Source organism: Macrobrachium nipponense, chromosome 5, assembly GCF_015104395.2.
Source record: "Macrobrachium nipponense isolate FS-2020 chromosome 5, ASM1510439v2, whole genome shotgun sequence".
Classification (NCBI taxonomy): Eukaryota; Metazoa; Arthropoda; class Malacostraca; order Decapoda; family Palaemonidae; genus Macrobrachium; species Macrobrachium nipponense.
Genome location: NC_061107.1, coordinates 56,309,135 through 56,334,453, shown reverse-complemented (window position 1 = coordinate 56,334,453; position 25,319 = coordinate 56,309,135). Strand labels below are relative to the sequence as shown.

General features: G+C 43.2%; 1 long non-coding RNA gene across 2 annotated transcripts in view; it reads right to left on the bottom strand.

The window, feature by feature from the left end:
* Positions 1-14,677: 14,677 nt before the first annotated feature.
* The window catches only part of LOC135215342 (uncharacterized), a 15,319-nt gene continuing 4,677 nt past the window's right edge, over positions 14,678-25,319 (bottom strand). For both annotated transcript variants that reach the window (XR_010314671.1, XR_010314670.1), the window contains exon 2: positions 14,678-14,853. This is a non-coding gene — a long non-coding RNA (uncharacterized LOC135215342). The remainder of the gene's footprint in view (positions 14,854-25,319) is intronic.

Genomic DNA, 25,319 nt, shown 5'->3' with positions numbered 1-25,319 from the left:
TGAAGACCATAAGGCACTATTCTTCGCTGAAGGATGAGTGTTTGGACTGCCTGGGCGATTCAAGCTAAGCAAACCTTGGGGGGTGTATCAACGCAACCAAAGTCGTTAGCGAATCAACTCCTGAGCCACTCCTGACTCGAGCTTCTGGTGCCAGGAGAAAGGAGCGAGGAGCAAAAAGGCGATTCAGTCCCGAAGGACGAATGCCTGACAGTCCAACCTGGTCTAATGTTAAACGATCATCGGGGGTGGGGGTGTAAAAAACGCAACCGACTTCGTCAACAAGAAACTCAGGGCTACTATATGTCTCCTGATCTCGCACGAGTGTCTGACTCCGAGAAAACAGGCGAGACAAAAAGTAGATGGTGAGCGAGTTCGAGATTTCACAGAACTCAAAGATCGTGAAGGGCTTTGTTGTTTGACAGAAGCAAATCTCTGAGCCCAAAGGCCGTCACAACATATTGCGTATTCTTTAATAGTTGTGGACTGCCAGCTTATCCCATTCTTCAAACGGAAAGGGAAGACTGCAATCTTATGCTGTCAACATCTCGATAGTCTGAACGTATAGTCAGACTCAGAGCGGAGAGGTTATAGGTACCTTTCGTGTTAAAGGAGACCGACTCTCTCGGAAAAGGTCTTTGGAAGGACGTGACCTCTGTGAATCTAGGGTCTTTGAAGGCCAACATGGGGCGATTAGCGTCATTGTCGCTCCCGTGTATATAATATAAATCATCTTATTACATTCCTAAGTGATGAAAAAGGGGAAAAGAGACTAAACATCCATCCCCGTTCCATATCATAGGATGGCGTTTAATGTTACCGCTCCCGGATCGAGAAAAGGGAGCAGAGAAGAAGAAGCCTCTTCGTCCTCAACCTAGCGAAGAGATGAATGAAAGGACGTCCCTAAAGTCTCCACAACTCTCAAACATACTTCTAAAGAAAGATTCCACTCGGAAGTCAGTAGTTGCTGCCTTCGATCGAGACGATTCGAACCGACTTTTGCAATCCTGTAACGAACCTCTAGAGGATCGTTCCATTCTACGCCTGTTGTTATAATAGGCTCTTCTCGTAAACCGACGGGACCTGGGACCGAGAGAAGATACTTCCTAAGATATGAGAGAGCTGTGGAAGATCAGAGTTGATATGGACCATGGTTCCAAAAACTCGTTTCGAGGACTGGAGGGACGACTGAATTGCTTCCACTTCTTTCAGATTATGATCCAGGACATCTGAAAACCCTCTCCAGATGTCCAGCACCTTCTTTCTATCACCTCAAGAGATACTTAACGCACCGAGAGATGTTCAGAATCATTCCTAGATCTTTAATAAAATTTCAGTTTCCCGGTAGGAAAAACTGTAGAGGTCTGAATTGCAGTCTATTCAGGGAACAAACTTCTTTAGGAAGGAAATGGTCCCCAGCAAGCTCATCCATTCCCTCACACAGTATGTTTACTTCCCTAATAAGGCTGCGCTTTGCCTAAGCAAGAGAGCTATAATAGTGCAATGTTGTGGTAGACTCGTAGTCCTATACCGTGCTGGTAACGAGCACCGAAAGGAGTAAGATATCTCTGTAGAACATATTAAGGCCAAACGAATGCAATGTTCATTCATGTAAGAAATCCCCTCAATCTTAGGCTAGAAAGTCCGTGATTGTAGGCAGAGATACAGTTCGTCAGTCAATCCCGCACGGAGAGAGAGAGAGACGTAACTGCCAGCACAGAGATACGGTTAGTCAGTCAATCCCGCAGGAGAGAGAGACTTAACCTACAGCGCATGACAGCGAACGAGTTGGTACTGGCACGTTTGGACTGAGGAGAGGAGTCAGAGGACAGTGACAGCAGCAGCTTACGATCGTCCGTCATCGTCGTCTCTTAACTTTATGCCTGGGTTGCCAGCTACCCTATTCTATGAAGAAAAAGGTCCGTTATTTTTAGCATAAAGAGACTCTCAAGCTGGTATATTTAAGCGAAACAGAAAACGCTAAATATACAGATGCGTTTGTGTCGTCAGAACACTACCATACAACGGTAAAAAGATAAATCGGAAACTCCTGGAAGGCTGCAGGGAGTTACGATTAAATGTCTTTAAAATGGACCATAGACCTCTCGGTTGCCATCCGAAGAGGTAACTACAGCAAGCGTATATGACTTGAACCAACCAGAAATAAAATAACGCAAGGCAAAATATGAAATTATATCACAATAAAGTTTGTTCATACTTACCTGGCAGACTATATATAGCTGAATTCGGAAACACAGCTACATACATATCTGACAGGCAAGTTTCATGAACAAAACTTAGGAGAATCGAAGCAGTCAGCTCAAGCTTCTTATGTTATTGGACATAAGCGTTCATTGACGTAGTCTACAAGTCTATTTCTTGTACGAGTCTGCGAATGACGAATGAGATCTCTTCCGAATCTTGTCAATAAGAGCTTATTCGCTTACGCAATATCAAGTTAATGAGATGTTTGTCAATGAGAACTAACCCATTTACGGGACAAAGAGATATTTTGTCAATGAGGGGATACCCACTTACTTGACAAAACGATAGTATATTGTCAATGGGGAGAAAGTCACTGAATTGATAAAAACGTAATCCAGGAAGTCGAGCATTTTATTTTCCGATTCCCGTCTCAAACGAGGAACGGGGCAAGAATCCTGTTAAGAGACTGGGCTTACGTCAGGTTAGAACGACGATGTTCAATTCGGCAGCGTAGTCCCGACTAGGAACTAACAAAATCTATCATCTGAAAAGCCCTTTCAGATGGGCTAAAAAGCTGGCAAAAATTATCCTGGGAAGAGGAAGAAACTCTCCAACCAGCTTCCTCTCCCGTATCACAACTAATGCCTGCTAAAGCTTAAAATTTATTGGCAGTATGGCAAAGGCAGTCCTGTCTTGCGCTTTCCTGAAGAGCGTACTTTGATGAGTGCCTTTGCAAGAATCCTACTGAACGTGCCGAGAGTCCTGACGTGCAGGACATCGAGCCTTTATAACCCGTAACTGCCTTATCGCAAAGTCTTGACTGCGGTAGTGGCAACTTTTAAATTTATTGGCAGAATGGCAAAGCTTGCGGTAGAGCAAACGAGAACTTCCCTTGAGCTTTCCTTAACTCCATCCACCTATGCGAAAAGCAATATTAATTGACAGAGACCTCTTGAATTCACGAAACCCGATGTCTTGCTGGGTTTTCGAAGAAGAAGTTGTCTGTTCACTTTAAGCTTACTCCGAAGCACTGCCTACTTCACATTCTTTGCAGGTGAGGTAGAAGTATCATCGAAGGTAGAGGTAAAAATTCTTTAAGCCCAAAATCTGAAACAAGAGCTGAAGAGTTCAACAGAAACGTTCAGCCAGGCGACACACCTGGCGGTGCGCTGGTGCACGCTCGGCGTCCACTGGAGCGCGCTCGCGGGCCATTGGAGCGCGCTCGGCGTCCACTGGAGCGCGCTCGGCGTCCACTGGAGCGCGCTCGGCGTCCATTGGAGCGCGCTCGGCGTCCACTGGCGCGCGCTGGCGTGCACCCGCGCGCCCCTGGCTTGGGCGTCCGCTCTCAAAAGCTTACTGCTACTATGACTTCTTTGACGTATTTCTCGGTGGAAAGACGGACACGAGTTCAGGGGCGACGTTCGCCTTCTTACTTCTCACTGAAACGCATAACGAGAGAGAGAGAGAGAGAGAGAGGACGTGAAGCGTCCTCTTCTATAAAGCTTCTATTTAGAGGCGCGAGTTCCATCCGAAAGCTTCCAACCCCTGCGCGGGGAGGACGCTTCGGAGGACGAGAAGCAATCCTTCAGGATTCGTGCACGTGCACGCACTTAGGCAGTCTGGGGATTTTCATCAGAAAACTGCCGAAGGCACGCCAGATCGGTGGGGGTTCCTCGTAAACCCTCCTTCGGCTTTCGACATGCTCTCTCCCTCGTTCTGGGAGTCAAGCCAGAGGTCCCGGCCTAGAGGCGAAACGAGGCCGATCTGACGCACCCTCCACTACACAAGGGGTATCACTGCACTTCTGCACTTCACTTTTACTCCTAAAGCAAGCACTTTCGATTCTAAGTTACGAATCGAAGGAGTATCAGAGAAAGGGCAATCTACAGACACTGCTTAGGGCCCGAAGGCAACACTGCAGGGTTAGGAGTTAACCATTTACAGAAGAAGCACTTCACAGCAATGAAGGAGAGCGAGCACCTCTCGTAGACATATACATAGCCCGTAGGCCATACTACAGGATTATGCAAAATAAAGTCTACAGGAAGGTTAGCAGGTTCTTCTACCTGACTTTGTTACTGATTAATTGCGTACATACGAATCATACGTCTTCCTTACGGAATTAGACATGTTTACTGATTAATTGCGTACATACGAATCATACGTCTTCCTTACGGAATTAGACATGTTACTGATTAATTGCGTACATACGAATCATACGTCTTCCTTACGGAATAGACAAAGTCTCACCCTCCTACATGACAAATCTCAACAAAGAAGCAAGACCCATACCCCTCGTACATACCAAGTGCGAATCTACGAAGCTTTCGGTAGCCACACCCTATCTTTGCAGACAACCCCGTCTGAAACTAGCCTAACTAGACTTCAGATATTTTATGCAAAAATGAATCAAATTCAAATCAATTTAAGATAGCGTATGCCTAGCCACAAATCCAAGTGAATAAATCAAAAGACAATTAGGATACTTAGCGCAATGAAGTTCCAAAATCCTAAGACAGGAGGTACTGAAAACAGGTGTTTTCAGCACCGGCGACAGAAAAAATTATGAATAGAAAATGGGAATGATTCCTGATACCCGCCTCCCCAGCGGCGGGAATGGGTACTAACCACCTGACTCCCACTGCGTGTGTCGTAAGTGTTTAAATTTCTGTCGGATTCGGAAAAAATACAGCTATATATATATATCTGACAGGTAAGTTTCATGACAAAACGTATTTTTTAGAATTTCTTCTTCTGTTTTAATATTACGTTACGTTATATGTTTCAATATAGCTGTCAGTAACTCGGTATCTCCATTAGGTAAAGATAGAATAAAGAATAGAAATGAATGGTTATTATACTGTTTGGTAGTTTTCATTAGCTGAAGAGAGATACTAATGAAAATTTATGGCTTACTGTGTCCTAGGAAAAGTGATTGCTTGGCGTTCGTTCAGTACTCGTAAGATGGTAAGAGCTGAATGTAAACAGTCGATGGAAGGTTTTTTTAATGTTTGTTTGTGTATTATAGTTAATGATAATTAATGATTATTTGAAATGAGTACATACTGATTATTTATACATTTTATTGGCATATTCTAAGCTTTTAGCTTCTTAGGTTTAGATGTCAGAATCATAGACTAGGCTACAGTAGCAACCGCTAACATAGGGTAGCTTATACTAAGGGACATATGCTAAAGTCCTAATATATGCAGTAAAAAAATGGGGTTGAACATTACATGCAGTTGAATATTACTCAAGTATGTACAGTATTTTGCCTTTTTGGAGTCATATTTCTTCCATCGGATCGGCGTCGTAACCATAGAACATGTGTTTTAGGCCTGGAAATATTTTACTGGGGTGGGGTGTTTTTTGGAGGGCTTGGAACGGATTAGCCATTTTACATGTAAAATGTGGTCCAAGATACGAAAAACCTCATGATACGAAGGGCGCCTCGGAACGGATTAATTCGTATCTCGAGGTACTACTGTATAATAATGCTTAATTCACCTAATTCTCAGGTCAATGCATATTGGCTATCATAATTTAGTACGAGAGGAATTGAATAAACATTAACAAGAGTTAGCCTAGTGTATAGTACTATGGTACTATATCATAGACATACTATACAGTACTAGCCTACAGTATACTCTATACTACATATATGTTGTAGTAATTTATTAATATAAGCCAATTCTGGAGGTTCAATGCATTCTGACTATGATAGTAGAAAACAAATGGACACGAAACATGAATTGGATCTCAATCCGACATCAGTATAATTGAGCGATGTCAGGCTGCTGACAACTACATATAATTATAAAATAAAAACCTAATGAATATGTATCTTTTCCATGAATCTTTTAAAAAGTTATACATTACTTCACTGTATCCAATAATATTGTTTGCATTCTCATATTATTGTATTATAAAATACTAACATATAGTGGTCAATGTTTTGGTTTGGAAAATCAGCTGATTGAATATGAGTTTATTTCAGCATATTTAACTCCAATTCTGAGCGAATTTTCTTGCTTCTAGTTAGCTAAATAAGAAATCTAGATACTTTACTTATATGACAAGGTCATTTTTCATTATACAGTGGCCACAAAGGAAATGTTGACAAACAGTGGAAAAGGTAATAGAATATGGAATTTCTAGGGTTTACTACAATAAAAGAAAAATTGCAAAAACTTGCATATATTTAAAGAGGTTCTGAGACATCAGCTAGTACAGGCAGTACCCGGGTTACGACGGGGGTTCCGTTCTTGAGACGCGTCGTAAGCCGAAAATCGTCGTAAGCCGGAACGACGCTTGGAAATATGTCTTAAACTAATAAAAAGTTATAAAAACCTTACTTGTAATCCTTTGGTTACACTACATGTTGTTTCCTGTAGTTTATGTACAACTGGAGTTATTTTCATAAAAGAATGCTGGTTCTTGAAGGTAAAAAACTATTGAATCCTCTGGTGACACTACATTCTTGAAGTTTTATGTACAACCTGGAGTGATTTTGCAAAAATCTTGAGGGCTACAGAACAGCTGATTACTATTTACGTATCATATAGACTAATTAAGTAAATGTATCTTTAAATAGGCTTATATATTAGTATCAACAAAACATTTCCTGCCATGAGTCAGAGGCCGTTTAATGAAACGAACACTTCTCTGTCCTATCTGTTCAGAAAATAAACGTTACGTCAATCCCCGAGACCATTGTTGCCACAAAGCGTCTCTCTCTCTCTCTCTCTCTCTCTCTTCTCTCTCTCTCTCTCTCTCTCTCTCTCTCTCTCTCTCTGATCAAATTACATTGGAAACAAAAATTGACATACGATTGCCCTAATATACGAATGTTTTGAGATATAAACAGAAAATTTGCGAAAATACAAGCTTTGATATACAACGAAATATTTGAGATACGATTTTGCGATGAGTGTTAGTTGTATGAGGCGACCGATAAATGGCGTTCAGTCCTGTTTTGTTTGTTGGTGCTGCATGTTAACACGTCGTTTGTTTAGTTCGTTGTATTTGCGCCTATTTTCGTGTTATTTTGTCTATTTTATTATTAACCATGGGGTCTCAAAGCTAAAGACAAAGCAGGTGATAAGAAAAAACCCAAGAAAATGATTTCGATGGAAGCAAAACATGAAATTATAGCAAAGCATGAACGTGGCGTTCGTATCGTCGATTTGGCAAACGAGTATGGTCTAAATCCTTCTACAATATCCACGATCATCAAGCAGAAGGAAGTTAATAAAAACCCCCGAGACCATTGTTGCCAAAGCGCTCTCTCTCTCTCTCTCTCTCTCTCTCTCTCTCTCTCTCTCTCTCTCTCTCTCTCTCTCTCTCTGATCAAATTACGTACTGGATAATGTCTCGCGTTGGATACTTCGATTTTGCCAAATATTGAGGGCTACAAGAATAGTTGATTACTATTTACGTATCATATAGACAATAATTAAAGTAAACGTATCTTTAAAATAGGCTTATATTATTAGTATCAACAAAACATTTACTAGGCATGAGTCAGAGGCCGTTTAAACGAAACGAACACCTTCTCTGTCCTTAACTCGGAGCGTCAGAAGACGCCTCTCTCTCTCTCTCTCTCTCTCTCTCTCTCTCCTCTCTCTCTCTCTCTCTCTCTCTCTCTCTCTCTCTCTGGATCAAATTACTGGATAATGTCTCTCTTTGGATACTTGGAATTTGCGTTGTAATCTAACCAGAAACTTCGTTTTGTTATTATTACTGGAAACAAGCAATGATTTTTTTCATTATTTGCGCTTTTGGACTTATATGTAAACTAGTATGTATTCATTCGCTCGGAAACTAGTTCCGCATATGAGGCGTCACTAAAAAACATAGAAAAATACAACATAAAAAGTGTCGAAAATCATCATAATCTCAAAATTTTTGTTGTAATCTAACCAGAAACTTATTTTTATTAATATACTGTGCTAAACTATAAAGGATTTTTATCATAGTATGCGTTTTTTAAAAGCGTCGTTAACTCGGAGCGTCGGAAGCGTCAGCGTCGTAACCTCGGAACAAGCGTCGTAACCCAGGACGGATTTTTCCATTGAAATATTTAAGAAAAAGCGTCGTAACCTCGGAACGTCGTAAGCCGGAACCGTCGTAACCACGGGGAGCCTGTATTTGTCATGTTTCCTTTAAACTCTAACACCTGCTTCAGCCTGTTATACAGAGAATCAGCTAAATTAATGAAGTATTGCATATCCAAGTTCTCCCACACATCACATATGGCCCTCTTCATCTCCTCAACATAACATGGCTGGGTCTCACAAACTTTATCTAACAGTGAAACATTATTGTCAGCTAACAACTTTTTCATTTTTTACCCTTGTGACGTGGAGCCCCATCCTGCATAAAAGTATGACATGCATGTTCTTATTAAAAGAATCAATCATGTGGTCTTTCAAAAAATTCAGGTTAATTAGCACTGTTCACAATTTTCATCATTTCTTTTGGCATGAAATGGAGTTCACCACGACCACCTGCACCACTAAATGCTCCCCACTCCATGACACTGGAGGGATGTTTAAGTTTTCATGGTGAATTTTGGGTGGTATCGCAACACAGTCTTGGGGCAACGAACAACTTTGGATGTAGCTCTGACAAGTCTGAAGGTTGATTCATCGGAAAACATGACCCCTCTCCACTGCTCACTTGTCCAGGCACAGTATTTCTTCCAAAAAACTTTGTTTCTCTTCTTCATGTCAACATTCAACATGGGTTTCTTAGCAGCACGGCGGCAGGGAAGGCCAAGGTTCTTCTGAAGGCAGTGTTGGACTACACGAACCGCAACATTTTTCAGCAGAGTGGGCATCTTTTTCTTTAAGGCAGCAGTTGTAATTGATGGATCATTCATAACTTCACATTTCAAGAGCTTGTCTGTATGTGAGGAAGTCTTCCTGATCCCCCCAGACCCAGGTTTCCTCTTCGGTACCTCTCCTGGCTGGAGTTCCACAGCAACCTTCTTCACAACATAAATGGCTTGGCTTGAAGTCCCAATATCTCACGCCACACGAATACTGACACTCCTGCTCAAGGAGTGTCAAGGCACAAGTTTTTTCTTCATCAGTAAGCTTCTTTTGACCCATGTTAGCAGTTGGTATCACTGCTATAGCACTAAAAATTCACAAACAGTAGGGACAGAAGGGACAAAGGAGCGGTCTGACATACATCTATTCTCATTCATAGACAAGCCGGCACTGAGTCTGTCTGGTGCTTTCAGACACTTCTGAGGGTGTTTCAAACTGCCAGATGTATGAGCAAATCCTGCCACCCAGTAGATTGACCAGCCCAACCAAAATACTTACAGACATTTTTTCGCTGTCAATATTTCCATTGTGCTTTTGCTGTCAACATTTCCTTTGCGCCCAGTGTACGTGTTTTTAAGTCGAAATATGACTTGATTAAGTGTCGTTGGGAACCAAATTATTTTTTTTTTAATAGATTGAGGGGGCATATTTACTGTGTGAAAAAATCTATGGTTGCGTTTGATGGCATAAGTTTATGGGAGTTTTATCCTTGTTGTCGATGCATGATAATAGTCATTACCAGCTTGAACAGTTTTCTCAGCTTCAGCTACAAATTGGTTTAAATTTAACAGTATAATTCCTGATCTTTGATCTATAGCAAATAAAGTTATTACATAAAATATCAGTCCTATTCTACATAATGTCACTTATAACATAACTACGGCAATTGTTTTACTATCGCACGATGGTTGAAATACAAGCCAAATGGATTTTGTTGTTATACAATTCAGTTGTACTTAGCAAAAAAGGTGTTTCTCGTTCGATGTTCATGGCTTTACACAAATATGCAACGAGTATGTCTAACGTTAAAACAATACTTTCATCAATCTCTTTTGCTGTTTTTGAACTTATTTAACTAGAAGATGGGTTTGCTTTTGCCAGCTTTTTAAAATGTTAAGCAAATGTTGACAAACTAAGTGTCATTAAAATGTGCTGGTTGTGCTGATGCTGGACCCATGCACCAACTAGCACAGCCTCCTGAAGCACGACTCGGTCACTCGTATCTTGGGATTATTATAGGGGTTCTAACTATTTACCGGGAGGGGGGGGGGGGGGGGGGGGGGGGGGGGGCTGGTATGCATCCCCTGCAAATATGGGGGACCACTGTACCCTGAATGGTAGACCGTTTGACCGTCTATCCCATGACGAAGCAGAGGTCTTTATGGAGGACTTGTGATGGGCATCTGGAAATATGCATCCTTTACGTCCACCGTAAGCATGAAGTTGCTCTCCCTAATAGAGGCAAGCACTGTTTGTCATCTCCATCTGAACCAAGCTGGTGAATGAATCGGTTCTCAGGGAGAAAGGTTTTATGACTGTTCTCCTTGTTCGCCGCCCCCACTTCTCTACGAGAAAGACCCATCTGTAGAATCTTGGGAAATAGTCCGACACGACTTCTTCAGCATTTTTACTCTACATCTTCTTGACTTCTTCAACTAGGGTCTGTTGCATCAGTGATCCTATTATGTACGATGGTAGACTGACCGGGTGGTTGGTGAGAGGTGGCGGAGACTTGAAGGGGAGTAGAGATATCCCTCCCGAAGACTGTCTACATCCGGGTCTCTGCTCCATGTCACTGCCATGATGCCCAATGGTTCGACAGGCACACCCCACCAGTGGCAGCAGCTGGAGGGGAATGCCGACCCTAGCATTTCCCCTTCTTCTTACCCTTACCCTCCTGAAAGAAAAGGTGGGCTGAAAGGAGTGTGGCATTACTCCTTTGAAGTTGAAGTGAAGAAGGCTGGGTTGTTCCTCGGACACCCGTTAAAAGAGGTTATCTTCTCAGGCCGAGGAGGTGCTGGCTAGACTTAAAGGTCTAGCTGCAGAGGATTCCAAAGACCCAGAAGTTTTTGCCACTGCCTGGTGGACAAGCTGGTCCATGTCGTCATCCCTGTGAGTGTCCACCGCAGCATCTCATGCTCTCTGTTGAAGAGAGAGGTGGAACGCAACAGCAGTCAGTTAAGTAAAGCCAATACCAACTTAGGGCCAAGGGCCCTTGTGATTCGAGAGAGGACAGCGTCATGCATGTTGAGCACCAGGTTTGCCCACAGGTTTGCTGTCTGGTGGCTGGGTAGGAAGTAGCCCTACCACCAGACTGGCACAGTCTCCTGAAAGCCGAGTCTTCCCCTGGGACAATGGCCCCAGAAGAAGCAGCAACTCTAGACACAGTGAAGGACAACAGGTCTAGCCAGGAGACTGCATGAAGAGCTGCCATTGCAGTAGCCTTCAGGGTCGCTGCTTCCTGCTAAGAAAGATACACTCGCTTTTCAGTTGCTGCAGTAACAGACCAGGATCCAGGCAAACCAGGTCCAGGTCTACCTGCTTCATTGGTAAAGGTCTCCTGAGGGTGTGTAGAAGTGCATCTTGCGAGGTAGAGGAGGGGGAAGAAGCTTGTCCGAACGACTGAACCTGAGAAACTTTTCTTGTCTGGAAACAAGTTCATTCACTTGGTCCAACACACCTTTGCCCAAGGACAACCACAGTTGAGACCCAGGGTTCCCTCTTGGGTCCCCAGAAAGCCTTGAGACAAGAGGAGCGTTCTCATGTAAAGGAGGCTGCGGTCCCTTCCCTGAGGGAGAACCTCACCAGACTCCCTGAATCCCTCCTCAACAATGTGGGCGTATGTCTGGTAGGTGCCTAAAATCCCTCCAGGAACACAGGTCCCTGAAGCTGAATCCCGAGGAGAACACTTCAAAGGATTCCTACTATTCGCCCCGCCCGTCCTGGTGTATCCCGAAGAAGTAGAGGGAATAGGAGAGGAGGATTGGATGCTCTCATTCCTTCTAATAGTGCTGCTGTCAGAGGGAATGAGCTGCGTCCTGTCGTCAACCTGTGGTGATGACAGAGATGTGGTCTAAAAGAGCGTGTTCGCCTCGGTGAGATGTTTTCCCGAGGAGGATGCCGAGGTTCTCGCCTTGCTGCAGTAGCAACATGGCTACCAGAGCCATGGCTACCGACGACACGGCTAACAGCCTGGCGAGAACAAGCATCGTCCTTACAACGGATCCGAGCCCTCTCCAAGGTTGACACCTCTTGCGAAGAGGGCTGTGCAGGGGACCTCCTCCTACCCTCTCCAGACGCCTTCTCCCGGGGGACAGCGACATTGATCCTAGCACCTGCAGAAGAACCAAGCTTGGTCTTCACAGGTGAGTATGAGCCACTGCTTGGTCCCCGCTCTCGACCCCAACACTTCTGCGGTGGGGATAGGACTCCTTCCCCTTGGCTGTGGATGTACATCCTCCCTTTGGAGGAGGTTGTACACTTGAAGATGCTTGCAAACAAGACTCCAACATGATCTCTATCCCTCGAGCAGCGCCCTTGTGAGCAGGGGCTGGTGAACGAACCTTAGTTTAAACTCCAGAGGCTCCCGAGACTCTGGTCCCTGGGGACAGTGTCTTGGCTCCCACTTCCAAAGAAGTGGGAGAGCCAGGGAGAGAGCCAACTGTTTCCTCCCCAGGGGGAGGAGGCAGACCCTCAGAAGTCTCAAGGTGAGACTTTTTCCGGGGCCGAGGAACTACCTTCCCCTTCTTAGGCTGTGAAGCCTTTGAAGGGGGAGTTGAGGAGGGGGCAGACGACGGCGATGAGGACGAAGACGAACCTGAAGATGATGACACCTTGGATCTCTTATTCTTCTTTGCCTTCCACAGTAGAGTTATCAGGGGACTCCGAGGGGTGGCAGATGACTCGTCAGGTCAAGGAGCTGGTACAGGGGCAGGTCTGGGGGTGGGAGTAGGAGCAGGTGTAGGAACAGAGGGAGAAACTACAGCGGAAATGGTAGGCGGGGTGGGGTCACCTCTGCCATGACCAGAGACAGAGGAGTGGTAACCTTGGGACAGGTAGCAGTGACCAACAAATCCAGGAGGAGGAGGCACTGCAGTCACATGGGCTGGGCAACTGGAAGGTGGTAGATGGGGCCTAGTACCCATCACTACTGTAGATGAAACATTTGTTGGATGGTGCAACCAGACCAGGTGAGGAGGCACATAATAGCTGGGCAGAGTCACTGTGGTGATGGTGGACGACTGTATGGGTCACGGCACTACTGGCACCCCTATTTAGGTGCGCCAGTAAAACCTGGATCAGAGTTCCAGACAGTCCCAAGGAAGTCCACGCCTGTCGTAAACCTGATACCTCACCTGCAAAAGCAAAGGTTGGGTTAATTGGGGGGGGGGACCCTCGCTCCCAAGGCATACCTTCGAAGTGAGGGGAGGCCCCCTACAGAAGTGCTCCCCAGGTCTGCAACCACAGTCCCCACTCCTCTTCCCTCTCCGACTCATCGGCAGGGAAAGAAGAAGCGGAAGCCTCCCCCGAAGGGGTGGCAGTAAATACGGGATTGTTAAAGGATGAGGCAAGAAGATGAGAGGTTAGCTATCACAGGTGTGGTGGGAGGCATATTACCTACTGCCACAGATTTAATCTTCCTAATATACTTCCTCCTCCAGGCTAACTTCCCCCACTACGACGCAGACCATACAGAACACTCCGCACACCACATCATCTAAATTTACACTCAACCGCCCCAAGCATGATGAGCAGGGGACAAGTGATGTTGCAATTCATGGGTCTGCATAATTCAATAGTGTCTCAAACATGCTATCACAACAACAATACACAAAGTAAAAAGGAAAAAATCCCATCGGGATTGAAAAAGAAATCACCGATCACAGTCTGGTAGAGAGCGGTGAAGAACATGTCTATTCACATCAACGGCCAAAAGCAAATTATTATGTTTACATCTGGTCGGAGGGACTACCAATGACCTGACCAGCAGATAAACTACTGAAACCACCTTATTTACAGATTTCAGCAGCTGTGTCCAGGCTATGCCTTAAGTTATTCCTATCGTAAAGGACTGAGGATTTGTATATCGCATAAGAACAAATAATGAGCAAGCTACCACCATCACTGGTGTTACAGATGATGGTAGCAACAAACTGAGCCTGCTACTCACAGTCATTCCTATTCTCCCGCTAGTGGGTGACACTGGTCGCCTACACAATAGTGTTAAGTGTTATCCACAAAATTTTTTATTCAAACTGCTGTATAAGTGGAACTTATAGCTATGTTAATTACTACGTAAGTTACATAGTTTAAAATACCAATAATATGCAAAATAAAAGAGGAAAAACCTTACTGACCCATTCTGATCCTTGAGCTGGTGGGTCTGGATTTAGTGAATGCTTTTTCTCCAAGGCGGCTCTGTACCACTACTTGAACAATTTTCTGTGACAAAATTTTTGTGAGACGAGCAAGTTCACGTCGGTCTTCTGAGCTAAGATGACGGCCAGACATCTTTAGGTTTACTCCCAACACTTCATTCTTTTGTTATTTAATACCTATTCAACGCTTGAAGGATAAAAAGATTGTCTTACTAAGCCTAGAGATTTTAGGTACTTCTGAAACCTCAGTCACTCACAAACAAATTTTTCATGTACAGTATTAAAACACTGGTTGCTCATTTCTTCTCTGTGCTCTCAAATGAGTGACATAAAACTATTACAAGAGCAACCTAATGACCTTTTTTTCTAAAATTTTGCCAGCAGATATCCACATCCACACTGCACTGATCCATGATATGGCAAACATGATGCCAAGGCTGAAATAAAAAAGATGCATTAATATTACTAGTCAACTGAAATTCAAAGAATTTAATGATCTCATAAATGTAATTCAAGACCAATCTCCACCTCCATATTAAAAGTCTTCCAAAAATGATTACTTTGACATGAACAAGACCAAATTTCCATAACCTTATGAGTATACCTGAAAATCACTTATGGTCAAATTACTATCATCATTTACAATACAACTACAGAACTACAGTGGTCACCCGTATTTGTGGGGGATGTATACCAGACCCCTCCCCCTGAGAATAGTTAGAACCCGCAAATGTTTGGAACCCCTATAAAAACACTAAAAACAGCCTATTTTGTTAGTTAAAACTCAAGAAAAACCCACTAAGAATTTTTATACTTGGTTTTTTTAATAGTTTTATCACAAAAAGTGCATTTTAAGATATTTCTCATAGAAAAATACCGCGAATGTGTGAATTTTGCGCGACTAATGCATTGAAACGTTCCTAAGGGAAATCCGCGAATGTGTGAGTCCGCGAATATGGGGGGTCCACTGCATTTATATTTCTCCTTGACCTATGGAATATTCAGTTAATCACAAAAAATTATTACTTTTTCTCAAAAGCAAATAGTGGAACTTTTTTCAGTTCTCAGATAGGAACAATTGGCTTTGGTTGAGATTATACAGTCCGAACCCGAATTATGCTAGTTCGAATTGTCCGATTCCCCTCTTATGCAGTCACTAGTTCTCAAAAATAGATTTTCTGTATCTGCAAAGCCGTTCAGAGTCTGCTAGTCACGAGCTGTAAAATGTATCAAATCTATTGTCTTTTCAAGTATTTGTTTTAGGGGGGGGAGTTCGCTATATCTGGAGAGAAAAAAGGGGGGGGGCGGGCAAAAAAGGGGAATGCTTGGAAAAAAATCTATTATTCCTCCAAGGGGGAATTCGAGAAAGATTTCCTGCTCAGCCATTAGCTAAGATGGAAGCCTATGCCTCAAGCATTTGTGACGTCGTATTATTCAGATCTGCAAAGTGTATTCTGAATGATCGGTATCATCATCATCGCCATAGGTATTATTCAGATCTGCAAAGTGTATTCTGAATGGTTCTGCTTAGCCATTCGCTAAGACGCAAGGCTCCGCCACACGCATTTGTGACATCATTAGCGTAGTGTGTATGAATGATTGGTATCATTATCATCACCATACGTATTATTCAGATCTATGAAGTATATTCTGATCATCTGCATCATGTATGCATCTGCCTAGAAGTCGAAGAGGAAGACCTATTTTCTCAAAACTAAAAAGCTTGCCCTTAAGTTAAAGATGAAAGATGGAGCAACTTCCATTTTGGCAGCAGTCAACAACTTGAAATCTGTCTTTGCGAATATGAAGTAAGAATTTTTTTCTAGGTTAACTTGTTTGACTAACTTTCGGCATTTGATCATTTATTTTTTTTCTATTGTTGAATTAGATTTTGATGAAAATGACTAGTAAAAGTGATTAACAGAGAAGCAGAGAGAGAGAGAGAGAGGGAGAGAGAGAGAGAATCGTTCGATCTAAACTTTTCAAGAAACTGTCATTTCATGTTGAATTTTGAATTTTTATCATTCTTTTAAGAAATTGTAATTTCATATAAAATTTTAAATTTTCATTAGTTCTTTTTTTATCGTAGAATAAATCTATATGAAAAAGATTACTTAGTGAACGTGCCAGACAAAGAAGCTGAGAAAGGTGCTCGTAACCAAGTTTGTTAGGACTAATGGGAGTGGAGACAAGCGTGATCTGCCAGTCCCCAAAACCTCAAATGGTTCACAAAGCCTTCTTCAGCAGAAGAACTCCTCACGGAGGATGAAATAGAGGAGCTAGAAGGTTTTTTGGCAGATTATAAGTGGAGGAAATTCCATCCAAAAGGTTTTTTAAAGGAAATGACTGCATCGTACAGTACACTTGCACCCAATGGTGGCATTGTTTATGTGTGGGAGTTTTCACCATCCTGTGCATAATTTTAAACTTTTTCCAAGCTTATTAAAACCCTTGTTTTTAATGTTTTATTTATCCATAAGAAACAAATTTTATATTAGAAAAAATTACAGTATAGTACATAGAAAGTATTGAAAATGGGTAGTATAAAAAATTTTGACCGGGTAAGTTGCCGTTTGCCTTGGCCCTGATGGAATTATTCCCATAGGGTATGTGTTTCGAAATCTGCGAATTTCCAATTCTGCGAGACCGTGAATCTTTCCAATTCTGCAAGACCATGAATCGACCAAGTTCTCGCATAATTGGGGACCATACTGTACTATTATTGAGATGTCTTCCTTGTCTCCACTTAATTAATTGAGGGGCTTGATGCTGCCACCAAAATGGTCAAGGGCAGGCATTCAGTACAGACTCTCATAGATTACAAGTGATTCGGTGTGTCTAAGGACACAGGTTTAAGCATGTGAGCACTGAGAGACTGATGAATCAGGAATTCTCCATGTAAGTATTTACAAAATCATGTGCAACTGGTTTGCCAAGATACTCAGAAGTAACTTAGTGCTGTAATCTTCTGCACACGAACCCTCTTCTGTATATGTTTTGATCCGAAGATTGTGTATATGTATATTAGGAATTCAGGCACTGCCTAAGGGTCTACACAATCATTCATATATTGACTGTCATAGTACCCTGCAGTATCATACCTGGGCAACCTGTCTGCCTACACTGAGAGAAACGGTAGTGCTGACTCTTTCCTGAGTATCTTAGCAGAAGTACAACAGGGGATTAGTCTGGGATAGTCTTATCTTTCAGGGGAAAACCTGGTGTCAACTCTACCTACAGCAGACATCTCACTTGCAGGTGAGCAAATGCTGTCACCAATTCCAGAAGAAGGAAGGAAGTCACTGAAAGCCCACCAGAAGAAGGAAGGAAGTCACTGAAAGCCCAAAGGAACTTCTTGTGGGACTTCTTCCTAGATCTCTTCTCCTTCCCACAGATAGAAGAGAAAGCTGAAAAAGATGTGGAGGAAGAGCTTGGCAAGAGAGAAGGAAGATGTGTGTGCATTTCTTCACCTTACTCCATCCCATATTCTTACTCTCTTGGTTACAGTAGAAAACATGTCAAGGGACAAAGTGCTAGAGCAGTATAGCCTGTGCTTAATATTTTTGGGGGTTATCTCCACATGCAAGATGATCAATATTGGGGGCTCAACAGCATTGAGTTCCTTAGTGGAAACAGCAGCAGGAATAGAAGTGAAAGATGAGTTTCTCAGAATACCACGGGATGGAATGTCTGTCATTATTCCAGTAGAGCTGTATATAAAAAAAATCTTGTCATTCACTTTGTTCAAGTCCTTACAACAACAAAAAAAGATGAAAGAAGTTTCAACCTGATGGTCAGTCATAGTGCATTAAGATGTCTTAATTACACTGTGGAAGAAGAAAAAGTATTTGATGAGTGGGGAAGTCCAACCTCAACACCCCATTATATCCAGTTACTAATAGTGAACTACCTTACTACCATGTTTCAACAACCAATTCCATCTTGCACTCAGGAACACTCTTACAAAAAATGACAAATCTTCTAAGACAATTTGCATTTTTCATAGCTACAAACCTGAGTTCTTAACACTAGAATAATTTCTAGTGCCTAGCTGGATCCAGTTAAATCGCAGATGAAAGCAAGGAATCTTGTGAGATCTGGCAACGCATGTACATCGGGTGAAAAGTGGTCAAGGACCACACACCCACACCACAGCGTTCAGTCTTTCCCAACCCACGATATCTTTTAGCAAGACAGAGGGCCGGCTAGAGGTGGGCAGTACAACGTTAAGACCTCAGGTTGTAGCTATGAAAAAAATACAAACGTCTTAAAAAAATTGTCATTTTGTTCATACGCGAACACACCTTCGGTCTTAACAATTGGACAGACTTATACTTGGAGGGAGGTACAGACATCCTAAACCAGCTGGGGGCCTACCCACCAGTCCATCTCCAGAAGAAATATCTACTGGAAAGGGACTGATGCCTGTGAGAAGTTAAATTCATTGATATCCACCAACTACTCAGTCACTGAGCGATGTACAATGATATATGGAGAATCATTGTATAGGGAACCAAAGAGAAAACTTTGGACTGTCCAATAACAAACCAACACACACCAGGGTTTGTTACCACCCTCCCCTAATCCCCCTTGCCAAGGAGCAGAGCATATGCTACTGAATAGAAGGTTGGTTATTGAACTACCAAGTGACCAAACTAAATTAGTGTGGCTGCCTTACTCATCTGTATTAGACCAGTCCAGTGAATGACGTGCCTATACCTAAACCGGCCCGAAGGAAGAAGGAAAGGTATAAGAGAAAGAGAGAGACCAGAAAACTCACTCATTCTCTCATCCACACAATCATTTTAGGTAAGATACAAATGTGCCCTGTCAAGGGCAATGATGAGTTACACGATCTGTTGGGCAGCCACCACAGGACCCAGGGAAAACGTGGGCAACAACTTAAAGATAGGAGGAGGTGAACGTGGACTGGCGTGTAACTGAGTACCAGCACTCAGCACTCTATATACAGCCAACTTCTTTTTGAAAGCCAGAGAGGGACCAATACCCCTAACGTCATGCGCTCTAGCCTGCACAGTCGTGGTGGCAGAATCATCAAGAGTCAAGTATGCCTGTCTGATGGCTTCCTGTATCCAAAAAGAAATAGTATTCTTCGACACCTCTTTCTATGTGCGCCCCGTGCTAACAAAAAGCCTACAACAGCCTGGTCAAAAGGTGCCTTGTCTTTTCAAGGTAGCAACGCAGAGCCCTGACAGGACACAAGAAAAGCTCTTGGGAATCACAGCCCACAAAGTCATTTAGTAATGGAATGGAAAAGGACGTGAACCTATCATCGTGCACCAAGGGATTCTGGGTCTTAGCCATGAATTCCGGGACAAATTCGAAGGACACTGACCCCTAACCCCTGGTGTGCTTCACATCATAGCTCAGACAGTGCAGCTCCCCCACTCTCTTTGAAGATGCCAAGGCCAGGAGGAAAACGGTTTTGAGTGTCAAGTCCGTTTGATGAACGACACAAAGGCTCATATGGAGATTTAATGAAACTTCTCAGGACCAGGGAAACATCCCACGTCGGGGGCTTGAGCTCTCTAAGAGAACTAAATTGCTCAAACCCTTTAACTAGCAAGAAAAGTTAACAGGATGAGGAGATATCGATACCTCTAAGATGTAACACTAACTTCAGGGCCACCCTGTAGCTTCTATTGGCAGAAACAGACAAACGTTTCTAATCTCTGAGGAAGGTCAAAAAGTGTGCTATGTGCTGAATAGAGGTTCCGAGTGGAGAAAAACCCTGTTTACGACACCAATCAAAGTAAATCGCCCATTTGTCTTGGTAAACTGCAGAGGTCGACCTTCTGAGGCTGCTGGACATATGCCCTGCTGTCCTCTGAGAAAAGCCTCTCACTTGGAAGAGATACTTGATAGCCTCCAACTAAGGAGACAGGGATTCTACTGACTGGTGGAACCTTTCTACAAGCGGCTGACACAGGAAATGCCGCCAAGGGGGAATTTCCCTCGGAACCTCCGCAATAATGACAGCAGATCCAGAAACCATTCCGCCTGAGGTCACAGAGGGGCTGCCAAAGTCATCCTGAGACTTTGCAAACTCATCAACCTGTTCAGGACTTGACAGATCAACAAAATGGAGGGAAGGCATACACCTCCAGGTTGTCCCAGGGATGTTGGAATGCATCCTTTGCTAATGTTCGAGGATCCGGAACCACTGAACAGAATATCTCCAGTTTCCTGTGAACCAGGTCATAAAAAGGTCCAGCATGGGTCTCCCCCAAACCTGGAAGAGCTTGTCTGCGACTAAATTCTGTTTGCCTAGGGTATACTGAGCTGAGAGCTCTACCGAATTACTGACTGCCCACTGGTGAACCTCAAAGGTCAAGGCATTAAGTTGACATGAAACCAGGTCCCCCTGCTTGTTCACATAAGCGACCACCGTGGTGTTGTCCGACATGAGAATGACAGAATGACCCTCTACTTTTTCCCAAAACTCCTTCAGACTCAGAAAGGCTGCCTTCTACTCCAAGACGTTGATATGCTGCTGCTTGTCCTCCAAACTCCAAATACCTGAGGCAATGAGGCTGCCTAAATGAGGCCCCCCCCCCAACCTGCAAGGGAGGTGTCCGGAAAACAGAAGGAAGTCCGGGGGATAGAACACAGAGGAACACCCATCAAGAGATTTTGGTTGTCCAACCACCAACAAAGGTCTTCTCTCACTTCTAGAGACAGAGGAACTGTCCCCTGCCGGAGACCAGAATTCCCTCAGTCCCCATTGCAGAGACCGAAGATATAGATGCCCATGAGGGACCAGCTTCTCCAGAGAAGATAAAATTCCCAGAAAACCTGCCACTGATGAGCTGATTGATGTGGTTGTGATAGGAAGTCGTGTGCCACCACATGCAACTTCTCCAACCTCTGATCCGACAGGGAAACCATTGAAACTGCCCTATTGATGACCATGCCCAGGCAGAGAATCCTTTGACTGGGTACGAGATTTGACTTCTCTTGGTTGACCACGATGCCCAGTTCCAGACAAAACCGAAGCAGACGATCTCTGTCCTGCAGCAGCTTCTCCCTGGAACCAGCTAAGACCAACCAATCATTGAGGTACCTCAGCAAACAGATCCCCTGAGCATGGGCCCAACTTGAGATGAGAGAGAAGACCCTTGTGAACACCTGAGAGGCTGTGGTCAGCCCGAACCACAAGACTTTGAACTCGAAGACCTTGTCTCTGAGAGAGAAGTGAAGGAACTTCCTGAATGGCAGATGAATAGGGATCTAGAAGTATGTGCCCTTCAAATATATCAACAGCATAGTCGCCTTCCCTCACAGCTGCCAATACTGAACGCAGGGTCTCCATCTTGAACGTCGTTTTCCTGATGAAATAAACCAAAGTGGATAAGTCAATTACTACATGCCTCCAACCTCCCGACGCCTTGGGCACCAAGATGTGACTGTAAAACCCCAGAGATGGACGCACCACTTCCTTTATCGCATCCTTGTCCAGCATCTTCTGCACTTCCTCACTGAGAGCCAAGAACTTCAGAGAATCTGAGAGATACACCCTCCTGATCAGAGGCTTGTCCGAGAGTGGGGGAGAGAAGGCGAATGGCAGTAGATACTGTCTGCCATTCGTAGGGAACCTACAGCTGCATAATTGTTCAGTAAGACAATGCAATAAAATAAAAAATTAAAGATCCCACCGGGAAAATGATTAACAGCTAGTCAGCAAGAGCTCACAAAAATATGTCTTCATCGGAAGACAGCCGAAAGAAAAGTGGAGTGTTTACATCCAGGCAGGCAGACCTAACTGCCTACCAGGCAGTAGTTACTGCTTAACCACCTTGTTCAAGAATTTAATGGCCATATTTCAGCCTACGCTGAAAGTAATTCATTATGTAATGGACTGAGGGTTTGTACATAGTGTAGGAACAAATGGCTGATAGACTTTATAACAAGGTAGTTTGGTAATTAAACTAGCGCCTGGGTGAGAGAAGCTCATCCCACTTAGGCGTATGCACTTCGCTTTGCTTTTGCCCCAGGATTAACAGAATGGGGAGTGGCATGAGGTGGGCCTAATGTGTAAAGGACCTCAGGTTTATATAGTAGTAAGGAAAAATACAATTTACTTAAAAAAATTATGATGCTCCTACACAATACATAAACCACTGGTCCTTTACATTAGGAAGACTTATATTTGAAGGGAGGATTCTGATATATAAACATCAAGGGAAGCACGGCTTTTCTTGCACATCTTACACTGCACCCCCCGGGCATCGGATACTGAGGGCAGGATTCTTTAGCGATTGTGATTCTTAGGTTTGCATTATATATCCACAAACACACAGAATATTTACCCTAACAACTTCTGTAGGTACCTTTATCTAGCAGCAATCATTCCATATACGTAATCTGTAATGGTGGTGAATAAGAATAAATACCATCTCTGTGACGAAAAGTTACACATTTCAAATCCCAAAAAAGGTTTGGAGTTGGTAGTTGCTGTTTCAACAATGGCACAGCCTTCCACTGACCTGTACTGTACTCTGATCTAGATATGCACTTTAGGTAGCTACTAGGGTAAAACACCGCTGTGACCATTGATCAGAAAAAAGACCACTTTCTCACTTGATATTTAATTGGTGAAACAATACAATAATTCAGTATTTAAGCATACCATTAAAAAAATAAAGTTTTGTCAACAAAAAGATATATGAAACTGCCATACGAGCCTGTGTACACCGGACAGGTATCCGCAACCGTCGACTTGCAGTCGAGTCCGCCGAGTCGCGAGTCGAAACTTGTCCCTCGTACGTCTGATCTGCGTGACTGCAAGACAGGCGCGGACTAAAAGGTGAATCCTTTGACCTCTTGAAAGGGAGAGGGGAGACGTCAGCAGTCGAAGGGCAAACCCCAACAGTCTCCCTTGGACCTCCAGTATGTCTTCTCCCCGAGGCAGGGGAGCGGGACAGTGACCGTTGTCTAGGAGAACTGGATGGACAGACAGCTACCCCCACAGGAAACACTTCACTTGCACTTGTACTGCTACAACTTTTCTCCATGAACGACTTCATGGAGGTACCTAACTCCATAACAGTATTCCCTAAAATCTCAAATCTCCTTTCGAACCTTGATTCGAGGCTGGCAATGGTGTCGGAAACTGCAACATGTGAAGCTGGTACAGAAGTTGGAAGAGAGGGGGTCGGAGGACTGAGGATAGGAGAAAGATGACCTCTTAAGGGAGAAGAAGTAGGAGTAGCGATCTCCGCTGACACAGGGGTAGAAGGCAAAGTTACAGCAACCTTACTATCTGCCCTAATTGCTGCTTTTCTTTTCCTACCTTGAATAACTTTCTTATTATGAGAAATAAAAAGTTTCCACTGTTCATCGTCCCACTCCTGACAAACAGAACACCTCAGTTCTTTGGAACACTATTGCCCCCTACACTTAGTATAATTGGAGTGAGGGTCATAAACCTCCTTAACTAACCTTGTTTTGCAGCCCCCCTGCGCCAAAACCTCACACCCCCGATGAACTAGAATCTGACAAGAACACGAAATTGGCAGCAGCTTATCTCAAAAGAGTAACTAACTAAGCTAACTCCTTGAAGAAAAAAACACAGAAAACTTTGTAAGTCACCAAAATTCCATGAATAGGCAAACAACCCTCCAAAGATGATGAAGAAAGCTTGCAGAGCTACCGACGTTACTCGGGAGCCAGCAGAAATCCAACTGAAGAGGTGCGTTGACATCATACCTGTTTATCGAAGGTGAGCGGTAACTAGTTACCTGCACAAAAGATGGCGGCACCACTGGGAAATTTGAAAGTTAGTCTGCCGAGCGTAGGAATCCTGCAGCTGAATAATTGCTTGGTAAGACTCTTGAATAAAATATGTGTTCAAGGCAGGTTTTAAATCCAATATGGCGTGGTATGGTTGTGGGTGCAATTCGGTTCTACAATTGCAGCCACGTCCATCCCAGCACTCATTTGAACAATACTTGCATATATATGTAACGTTTATTGATATTATTCAAGATTGTAGTTGAAATCAGCACAATAAAACATTTTGCTGCCTATACGTATTAGTGTTAGTATGAGACATCTTATTCCAGGGGTCATGGTTTGAACTGAAATGGATTTTTACCTTGCGATCACAACTGAAACTCCACAGAGCTTATTTGACCGTAATTATACACATTTCACTCTTAATTCACTCTAAACTCCACTCTAAATATGTGAGAGTTTGTTTACAACAAAGCCATGGCAGGAATAATTTTTCAGCCTTGTTGTACATCTGGCAGCTAGATTCCACAAGTCAAGCAGATGGCAGTCTAGTCAATTGTTTGAGATAAAATTTGTACCTTTTTTGACAGCACTTTTAATTTATTTATGTCTATATTACTATATCGACATTTTTTTTATAATTGTATGGCTGAAATAATTTGTTTTTAATTTTTAATAATTGTACAGCTGAAACAAATGTAACCTTTAATGAGTGCTAAGAATGGCAAGTCATCGTTGCCAATTTAGTGGAACTTGACACATACACCAATGCCTTTATAAACTGTTTCCACGAATTCTAGATGTCACAGTAATGCAATAATGATAAAATTGCTTTAATATCTATGTATATAGGGTAAACAACCGACTAGACTGGCCGAGCCATTGACTACCGCATTTGTGGCCTCCCTCTGAAAAAGTACTTTAACACATCCTGACACCGGAGATAGTCATCAGTCATGAGTTGTTGGTGGTGAGAGGAACAGCTCGAGACCTCTACTCTCCTTTCGAAGTAAGTATTTTCTCCAAAGTTAGAAATTAAGGCCATATTTTAAGATTAAACAAAGGATAATGAAAAGTGTGGCCAAACGCAGTGCACACTAACCCCATGACGCATCCGAAATTTTCACTTACATATATATATATTTCA